The sequence below is a fragment of the Hippocampus guttulatus genome, chromosome 5, assembly GCF_054856545.1.
Source record: "Hippocampus guttulatus isolate MCC_2025c chromosome 5, RoL_Hgut_1.0, whole genome shotgun sequence".
NCBI classification, from domain to species: domain Eukaryota; kingdom Metazoa; phylum Chordata; class Actinopteri; order Syngnathiformes; family Syngnathidae; genus Hippocampus; species Hippocampus guttulatus.
This window is the reverse complement of record NC_141265.1, coordinates 17,247,170-17,258,243: the sequence shown is the minus strand read 5'-3', so window position 1 is coordinate 17,258,243 and position 11,074 is coordinate 17,247,170.

The window sequence follows — 11,074 nt, the reverse complement described above, 5'->3', positions numbered from 1 at the left end:
ACCTTTTTTGGGAGAGTTACTTTGACATATTATTTCTATTTCTATTATTTCCTACGGGGCGCAAGGGGGGGGGGGGGGGGTAGTGTCTCCCATCCTGAAACAGATTGAATTCAACCTTATAAATTTCCTACTGTGCAAAGATGGAGGCAAAACTCTTACGCGCTGCATTTTGTGACATATTCAATAAATGCCGTCTCCAAAGACGCTCTCACAACCTCCGTTCACCGAAAACATATTGATGTCTTTCCCGGGTCAATTTTCCTGAAATTCCGAGTAGCGAGCCGATGCGCGGCGTCCACACATGAACCAATTACACTCTTGAACAAGAAGTGAAAACGAAGGCGGTTGTGACTCATATGCATGCCGGGAGGTGGAGTCGGCCGGTCTGAGTGTCTGAGACTAATAACGGCAGAAGTGGGAGGATGAGCTGCGCCGAGCGAAAAAGGCTGAAAAGGCTTCGGGTGTCTGTAGGCGGCTGCCTGTGTGTGTCTCGACCACTCCATGTCACTTCGGTTGTGTTCAATGTGTGGCGTGATTGTGATGGGCCTTCTCTGTAGCGCGGTGCTGCAGGCCATTGTTTGAGCAACTTCCTGTCTCTCTCTTTCTCTCTCCCTCACCACTTTACTCATCCGTATTCCTTAACGTGCGAGGTAACGCCTTAATGAACCCATTTTCTCAAATAGTGGCCGAGACGGCCATTTACTCAACGGGTTTTATTTGAAGGGATTTCTTTGAGTTCTTTTTCAACCCAATTCACGTGGCTTGGTTGGGATGAAAACTAAAGGCTTTGTGCGCCACTCGGTGAGATGCCACAGAAAAGGGGCCGAAAAGGAAAACGTCGTTTGAAGTTGACGTCGCGATTGTATATGAGAAATATGGTAGCGTGGCATTGAATGTTTGATGATGTTCTCGCTTGTTCTCACATGTGTACTGAACTGCAGATCTGGGAAAAATGTATTAATAGGCCATCTGACATTAATGAGTGGATGATTAAAGCTTAACAAATGATTCCGAGAGATTTTTTTTTTGTTTTATTTTACACCACCCATTTTCGTATTTTGAAAAGGTTTCGGGATTTTTCCCATGATGGTTCAAAGTTCACCGGTTACATGTCTCTTGCTGTAACCTGTGCAAATCTGGTGGGAAAAACAACAGTTCTCTGGACTGTTTCCAGAGATCCATTTCAAAAAAAAAATCTGACATTTATAGCATGTACAGTTTGAGTTTCAAGATCACCAAAATTACCAGTTTTCCTTGATTAAATATAAAATCCAGTTTTGCCGACACGGGTCAGTCTTAGTATACGCACACGTCGAAGCTGTAGAAAAAAATTACTTTATTTTGAATGACTTAAGGAAAAGTCTTCAAATGTCGAGGTGAAAAAGTAAAATATTGGTTATTTTGGATTGTTTTGAAATGTAAAAATGGTTCTTTCTTTTTTTTTATGTGAGGGTTAATTATGACATAAAATGCTACTCCCAATGCCTAAGTCATGATGCGAACGAGCTGATGTGTAAAACTGCACATTGACAAATCTGCAAAACAGCGGCGACACCAACATGTTACAAAAGTAATTTTCGCTCGAGAACTAATGAGAGCTACAAGGCTTGAATCAAACAAGGTGTGGGAAGAGGAGGCGGAGTATGATGAGGCACGCAAAAAAAAATTGTCTTTATTTATTTATTTGTTTGGGGGGAGGCGGGGTGGGGGCATTGGGGGGGTAAGTTTCTCTGGGATAATTGTCAGGATGAGCCCTTTGGAAGATGACTGACAAAAGCGAAGCTTTCGACAGTGAAATTTGTTGCGGAAACATGAAAACGTGTCACACATTCCTCCCCAAAAAGAAATGCAATATTTATGAATCATCCGAGAACTCACTCTCTGTCTTGCACACACGCACACAAAGACACATACGCACACACACACACACACACACACGCACACTCACACACGCACACACACACACACACACACACACACACACACACACACACACACACCGATTGTTTGAGTATTCTCAGCATCTCGTCCACAAATCTTTCCCCACATCTTCATGCGCCTCCCTATAGCGTTCCTTCATAAAGGGATTAACATGCAGAAAGCGCCGTTAACATAACAATGATAGAAGTGTTTAAAAATCCATATTTTAAAAGGGGAATGTAATAATCACCGTGTGAAAGTGACTGTACATCACAGGCGCCCGCCCGACTGTGATGTTGAGATTAAAAAATAAAAAATGTCCGCCTCATTTTTTCATGGTTGTCATAGTAAATATAATATGAAAAACACACACACACATTTGAGTAGCTAATTTCATAAGTGATCAGTGGCCGGAGCATTTTGGTATGACTGCACATTCATAATTACAAGGGCTGGATTAAATATTTGGCCTATATAAAAATATTATAGTGTTTAGTTTTATTGAATGTTTATTATTATTTGCATCAGAGCAAAATTGCACTGCATTATTCTGAGAGCTGTGTGTAATGTCTCCCCTCTTGTATCACTTTAAGGTGGAGTTTGCTTAGAAAAAAAAACAACAACAAAAACGTTTTTGGCACATTGAATAAAAGAGTCATTATGACTTGATAGTCATACAGCGCATGACAAAGATGATCTGCGGGGAAAAGGAAAAAAAAGCCCATCTCTGGCCCCAATTTTCCGTCTCTAATTTAATATTCAAGAAACCACCCGACCCGAGGAAAAACAACCAATCAGAGATTCAAAGCGTGACTAAAACACGGACACGGTCGCCTAACATGAAACATCTGTCATCAAAATAAGAACAAAACGATTGCCTAACAAATGAAGTGCCATGGTAGCAAGGTAACGGGTCAGGAAATTCCAACCTTTAATTTTGTCTTGGAGCTTTCGAGGCGAGCAAAACAAGCGCTCTATGAGTTGAAAAAAAAAAGGCATACTTTCGTATTGTTTCCAAAGTATTTTTTGATCATTCAATCTTGAAACACAAACTAACATGTCTACCCACTTCATGACAACAAATCCATTCTATTTCTATTTTACTCTATTGATCGCTCCTGAGGAAGCGGTCGGTGAGTTTTTAATGTACTAGGACTTTCTGAACACCTATCGCACAGACTGAACAAAGACGAACATGCATGCAGGCTCTGCTAAGTGGAATGGAAAGCCTCGAAAGTAAAGGGAGGATATTACAAATTTGGAGCGAGGCCGCGATTAATTGGAGCTATCTGTTTGAGGACCTCCTGCTATGGTTAGACAACCACTCCTTCGTCTTGAAATACACACATACACGCAGACGACGCGCACACACACACACACACACACACACACATACACACACTCAGAAGCACGCACACACTCTTTTGCTGTGCTACTAAGAAAACAAAGCCCCACTAATCATTTGAAGCCCGCGCTTTGTAAGTGGGACTCCATCATTATCAGACGGCAGCAGTGTGGGGTTTTGTTGGTTTTAGCTTTGCATTCTCAATCAATGGCTCACAGGAAGAGCTTTAATCAGCCTTCTAATGCAGCTGTACAAGAGGTGGGCCGGCCTATTGTCCGGCCTTGAAAGGCCGATCCGGGGGGAGTCCTCTCGCGTTTCTTTACATTCACCTGCTGGGCCCTATTGGCTCTCTTTCTGGGAGAAAAGGACAAGGGGGAATGAATAAAGAACACGGGCAAAGTGTGGCTCAGCTCAGTCAGCCTTTGGGCTCATCAAGGAGCTCCTTGTCATCTCCACAGTTTGGCCGGTTAAGCCTCGGCCGTCTCTTTCCCAGGCCAATTCAGACGCTCCAAGGAGCCGGGCGGCGGCCAACGACGGCGAGCCACAACACGGCCATGAGCTAATGATATGTTACTTGGAGGGGAATGGAGTACGAACAGTACGCCACATTGGCAACTTCATTCATTCATTGATTCAAGAATGGCTATCTTAAGTTTACAGAGAATAAATAACACAATCGGAATATTGTATGGCAGGGGAATTTAAGTTAGACAGTACTTTTTACAACCATGGAAGTGTTCAATTTTAGTCATTTTAGTGCAGTACTAAACTGCAACAAGCAGAGGCACTCATGAGCAAGTCGCAATTAGAACATTGGATTGGATTGGATTGGAATGGACACAAATTTATTGTCAAATGTGCTGTATGTGTAACATACAGCAGCACAGATGAAATAATGTTAGATATGCTACTTGCAACATAGTCTGTTTTATTGTTCAACTAAAAGTTGTTGTTTTTTAATTAAAATAATCCATGACAAAGGATTGCGACAAATTATTTTTTATTAGGTTTTTTTTTGGTTTGTGATGTAGCAAAAAAGAAAATTATATTGCAGCTATGCTATTTTTGCATTAACATTATTAATAATAATAACAGCGTTTGATTTCTTGAAAAGAAATCATTGGTATGCTGCCTTACATTGTGCTGCGTTCTCTAAACCCAATAACATGTTCAATTAATTGATTTTCTCGATCATGTCAGTCTTTGTGCATGATTTTCAAGAATGACAGTAATGCATGAAGAAAAGGTCTGGTCTAAATTTTAAAAAAAGAAAAAAAAAAGCTCGGTTCCAAAGAGTCCAGAATGATGTTCTTACACCATCTAGTGAAGAGCGAGAGTAGTTCATTTGTTCGCGTGCGTGTGCGTGCGTGCGTGTGCGTGTTTGCATGTCAGTGTATGCGTGTGCGTGCGTGTGTGTGTGTGTGTGCGTGTGTGTGTGTGTGTGGCGAGGCGAGTACAGATTCTGTTCAACTAACCCCTGAAAAAGAAATGTAAACATCATGAAAATACATACTGCTCCAAATTAATTATCAGGTGAAAGTGAAAAATACTGTTTTAACGCGAATCTTTCTTTTGGATTAGTTAATATCACTTGTCTTAGCACAACCGAAACATTTGGCGGCGTTTTAGAATGATCATTTTCTATGTTACAACTGAGCACAGGATCACTCGAATAATTTTTAATGTCATGGAAGGATCAGAATTACATCTCCCTTTTTTTGTTGATAACATCTCATCACGTGTCGTATTTGTGCTTCGTTCGCATTTTAATGCTCATGACGTTTCATGATTGTTTTAAATACGTGTGATTTGGAATGACGGGCGTTCCTTAAACTTCACATTTGTCCGACAAGGTGAAGAGTAGTGCGACCACCAGGCAGGGATTTTTTTTTTTTTTTTTGTGGCGTGTCCACACCGAGTCCACAGGAGGCCCAAGAAGTGCTCACGCACTCTCAAGAATGTGTCCGAACGAGAGCTGGGGTGGCGATAAAGAAGACAATTAGGAAAACAAAAGGTGGCAGGGTGCCAGAGATGACGCAACAATTCGAGCAGCAACACAATCGAAGCATCGGAACACGAAAGGCAGTATTGTGTGCTGTGACAAAAAACAACAACAACAAACAAACAAACAAACAAACTTTTGCTGAAAATAAAAAAAATGTATTTTTCATTTCATCCGCTGAAACGAGTCCATATTTCAAATCTAACTTGTCTAATTTGCGGCGCTGGAGTGTGATTGTTTTTTTTTGACAGCCACTTGCTGGGGAAGGTCAGCTATTCACCTGTAAGTAGGGAAATTACCCCCGTCTAATTCCCGCTGTCGTTCAGGTGCAGACAGCCTGCTTTGCATTTTAATGCCCACAGCCTGATTATTAAATCTCTGAGATTTCGTTTTTTTTTTGTCTGAAAAAAAAAGATTTGGGTTGCTACGCAACCAGCTTTGATTAAGCAAGCCCCTTTTCCTCATTTTTAAACACCCAATTCAAACATGTACCTGCCAATTAGAAAAGAATGCATATAAAATGTATTAGTTTTTAATTAATACATTTATAAATCAAATAAATAAATAAGTTAATTAAATAAATTAATTAACAAAAATTAATTATTTTTTCTTAAAGCATAGCATTGAGGTTCAAACGCTTCATGATGTTAGAGTGGCTTACAATAATATTAAAACCGGTCGTATTTTATGTACACTAAGGGCTATTGTGCGAATGTATTTCAACGTTGGTCATGGTGGTGATTCTTGGAGAATTTGTTTTAGGTGATGTTTGGTGTCAGGTTTGAGAAGCAGTGGCACAGTTTAATGCTGCAGGCAGGAGAGGCGCCACGACCGAGATCTGCATGTGCTCATGGCATTGTGCAATGTTAACTACATTTTCAATCTTCGCATCGTTTTTTTTTTTCAACCTAGAGATCCATCACTATGTTGTGCTTATTAAAGATGCGTTAATATTGTTTAAATCGAAACTGCAACGTGCATCGAACGGAACAGAGATTTGCAGAGGGGAAATAGCTAAATATGTTTACATGATGCATTTTAAAAAAGAATATTAATTGTTAGCCTAATAGCATGGTTGCCTAAGACATTTAAAAAAAAGTTTTCAGCAAGCACCTTGGTATTTTTTACTGATATTGTGACAGGAAGTACTGTGAAAAAATAACTCGGGCAGTTATGCTGTTAGGCTAATGGAATAAATTCTGACGTTTTTACATTGCACCAAAACGATTAAGCGGAACCGTGAATGTGGACTGAGCAGCCCTAGCGTATCCTTCCGAGAATTCATATTCTATGACTCTTTCACGTGAATTTATAAAACGAAACGTTTTGACACAGTAGACTGTGCATGTCTTTTCAGGTGGCTCAGTGTGAGTGCATTGATTTGGTTTTGCTTCTCATCTCTCAGATGCTTGTTGTATGTTTTTCGGAAACACTGACAGGATGCGTCGGCTGCTTAGTATTCACTTCACGTAAAGTGGGTCTGTGTTCCTCATTTAGTTCTCTACTGTACAGCTGGGAGCTGTCCGTGGTGCGGGAGTGGTATGCAAATGAGGCTGTGTTTGAATAGAGATGGAGGTAGACACAAAGCTCAATTAGAGAGCCAGCGGGGGGAAGGCAGCGGGGGCGCATTAAGTGTCTGTAGGGCAGGGGGAAAGGATCCCCCCCCCCCCAAAAAAAACCCAATGCCAACCAGGCGAAAGCAAATGTAGGAACACATTCAAACCAATTTCTAATTTATTTTCACAAATCTTTGACTCTCCGAGGGGGCTTCGCCCCTCACGGCACATATCCAATCAACATGCACTTCCCGCTTTGTTTCCAAGCTCACAAAAACACTTCTCCCATGCGGCAAAATATATGAGAAGGGCGGGGAGGGGGGTGGGTGGGGGTGATTGGTGGCCATCTTGGTGTTGATGCCCAGCTTCAATGCACATGACCCAGTGCCTGTACGATTGTCCTTGGAGGTGGTTCTGACATCGAGCACCGGTTGCCACGGTAACGGCTGCACAAAGAAGGGCGGGTAGGGGTTGGGGGGTATGCATGTTGTAATGGAGGGAAGCATAATTAATATGCACATTGGGGGATTTAGAATCAGGCTTTAATTGTATTTGTTGGCGCGTGAAGCTGAGCTGTTTAGCAAAAAACGAAGACCATCAAATGAGATTTAGTGAGCTCATTGGTCAGAGAAATCATTTGCATGGCCGCCAAGGTTATTTCCAAATGATTTCCTTTTACACAAGAGAGAGGGGCTTCATACACGTGGTGGTAACTATTGTATCAGCCTTCCTCCTCTGAGACATGCGCGGCCAAGGTGACAATGTACCAATCCATCAGTCAGTACTTGGATTTCAGGTGACATTGTGTCCGTAAATTGCAATCTTTTCACATTTTGTGCATGAAAAGGTTTGTCATGTGCGAGCAAAGACGCGATTCAATGTGGAGGCTTGATTAGAGGGGCATTAAAATCAAAAATACCGCAGCAGGGGCGAGTCTATGATGGCAACGGAAGCGATTCTCAGAACCCAAAACACATTTTACCTTGCAATTAATAAATTCACATAAATGTCCTCCATAAAATGTATAACGCTGGACTGGTCACCAGTCATTCTCAGGGCACAATCAGAGACCGTTCGGACATTTACACAGTCATTGAAATACAAATTAGAAAAAAATGAAATGTGTATACCTACTTATGCTTTTATATATTTCCTGCCAAATGAAGCATAAAACAAAAAGAATGACAAGCTTTATGTGTAGAACTACCACAGCTGTGCCTTCCTGATATTTAATGCTCGCAAACAATGCAAGACACCATGGGCAGACTAAAACATTCAAGCGACAGATATTTGAACACAAACGGTAGAGCAATAGATGATTTCGGAATGCTCACGGGAATATATATTCTTTATCCGCTGCGAAGATGATCAATGTCACTGAGACTGACTGAGAAGATGTAGATCTGTATGTCTGTGTTATATTGCCCCCAGGTGGCCAGAGTGTATACAAGTAAAAAAAAAGAGGCAAAAATGGTTCAATTCTTTATTGTTTATTTAATTGTATCGTGAATGTATGTTTTTATGAAGCAAAATATTATAAAGTGATATGGGGTTTTTTGTTTTTGTTTGAAAAGACAGACTAATTGTGTTGTTATTTTTTGGGCGGGGAGAGATTTCATTACAATAACATGCTTCAAGTTCATATTCCGTGGTAATTTTTAGAAATTTCATTCAGTTGATGAGAAAGTTATTCTTTATTTACTAGAAATGACATCTGGTTGTTCATCAATCTATACCAGCAACGTATATAGTCGAATGCAGATTAATTAAATGCTATTCCACTTGATAGCAGCAGGGAAACGTAAATGTGTGTATCTGCCTGTTACAAATCCTATGACAGAATAAAAAAGCTCCGTTTTCAACACGGACTTAGTAAAATGGTAAGTCGTCTCATTTCAGATGAGATCATAATCTTTGTTGTACACTGCATTTACGTTGTACGACATTTGCGTTTGGTGATGTTTTCATGTAAAATGCAGCATGATCTTTAGCTCAGTAGAGGCAGGCAAAACATCGGTTGAAGCTAATCACCTTGCACCAATTACCTTACATTTTTGTGACACAATTTTGACCAAAAAAAAATGCAGTACTCAACTGGATATACCCGGTAATGTTTGTTTCAAATTTAAATTTTGCAAGACTAATTATTTGTCATAACATGAACACTTAAAATGGAGTCCAACGAGCTACCAAAGCAAACTACTAAGGCAGTGACGGACCATGTAATTCTGAAAAGAAATAAAACAACAGACAAATTGCTCTAAAAAGCCCCAAAACCCACAAACGCTCCTAAGGCTCTATATAACAATAACAATAAACATTAGGTCAATCTTCTTCTTTCCTCCTTTCATTTTGTATGGCCCTAAGAGGACTTTATAATAACCGAAATGGCCCCTGATAGGTTCTAAGACAGGGTGTGAGGATAATATTATAGACTGTGATGATAATAATAAAATACAGTACATCATAACTACATTTATCACCTGTGGTATTTTAGGAGTGTTGAGATAGGGTTTAAATATGCCTGTGTCTTGTAAAGTGATGACCTGCAATCACACTGTTTCCCATAAAACATTGGCAAGAATGTAAAACACACACACACACACACACGCACACGCGCACACACACGCACACACACACACAAAGGGTAGAATTGCTGTCACGTTAAAAAAAAAAGGTTTGCAGTTGCTTGGGGCCCGAGATTTCCAGGGGTCCCCCAAATGTCTCATAAAAACTAACTCATATTTTTTTCTTTGATTTAAAGCAATAATTATTGGTTCAATCTTAATTTACACACATAAAAAAATATATTAATCTATCATGATCGTTTTGAGCGCAACCCTCACCCTTCTCCTGCAATAGGCTACCCCATATTTGTTCTGCTCAACTCAGCTCACTTCACAATTAGTAGCAGTTTGGCATGGAGAACACATTTTCAATGAAAAGTCTTCAAGTTGTTTAAAGGTAACTGTCAAACTAAACATTAAAGAAAGAGAAATGCATGTTGTGTACTCTAAACAAACACATACTGTAACTTTGCCATTAAGTCTGCTAGCTTAATGCTAACACATAATAGGAAACACCGTAAATTAGCTAGTGAAGAACATCTATAGTATGTTTCTGTAAGCCAAGGACGGGTACTTGGACAAAAACGGTGCATCAACACATGTAGACAAAATGGAACAAGACTCACACACTTTAACCTTTACGAGAAATGACAAAATGTTATTGCAGTTAGATAACAACCATCAAGAAGAACTTTAAGGACTTATCCTGGCTCAGAAAAGACAATTTTCTAACATACATAATTTTGAGTTTGTACGATAAACATTTGTGTTTGAAATATTAGCAGTGCACAGTTCTGGTGGGCTCAATGACTGGGTTTGCCTTTGGCCCTCGAAATGACTACCATAAATATGCCCTTGCGTGTGTGCGCGTGGGCACGTGCACTCATACATACATGCGCGCGCACGCACACACACACACACACACACACACACACACACACACACACACACACACACACACACACACACACACACAGGCCGCAGACCGTTGTTTGTTAATTTTAGACATGGTGATAGGATACCACACCCCCACAGCCCCCACGCTATACAAGCAGGCGCGCGAGAACGCACACAGGCTGCAATGGTCTCATCAACATTGCATGGTTTCTTATGTTAATGCACACTCGAGGACGGAGCAAAGGGCTGGGTTGAGGTAAACGCAGCACGACACAAATCAGCAAATCACTGACAGAATTAACGTGCACAATACTGCATGTTTCTTCCCCCCCCCCCCCAGATGTACGTACCTGTTGAAGCTCTATAATTCCTTACTTGTGGTTTATACAGGCTCGCGGGGCTGTTTAGGACAACAACACCGACCTAGAAAATCAAACAATAGCTGTGTTGATATGCAAATGATCGGTTCCCGCTGAACGCATGTGTATTCATTATTCATAAATGACTCCTGTTTATGCAAATTGCGGAGCACGGCAACTCGGGCGGGAGTGTTGAGTGGTGACGTGTCAAACATAGCCTGTGATCAAGAGCTGCCATGCTCTTAAATAAACGCATCTTTTGTGCAAACGGACTAAAGGTATATCGACATATACTGAACTGCAAAGGTGTTATTCAAATGAAAAATTAAATAAACTGTATATTTGCTGGATATGAGTGATAACAGTGCGATCCGTACTATAATCACAGCGAAAATGCAGTTAATTTTTATCTTTTAGTGTGGCAATGT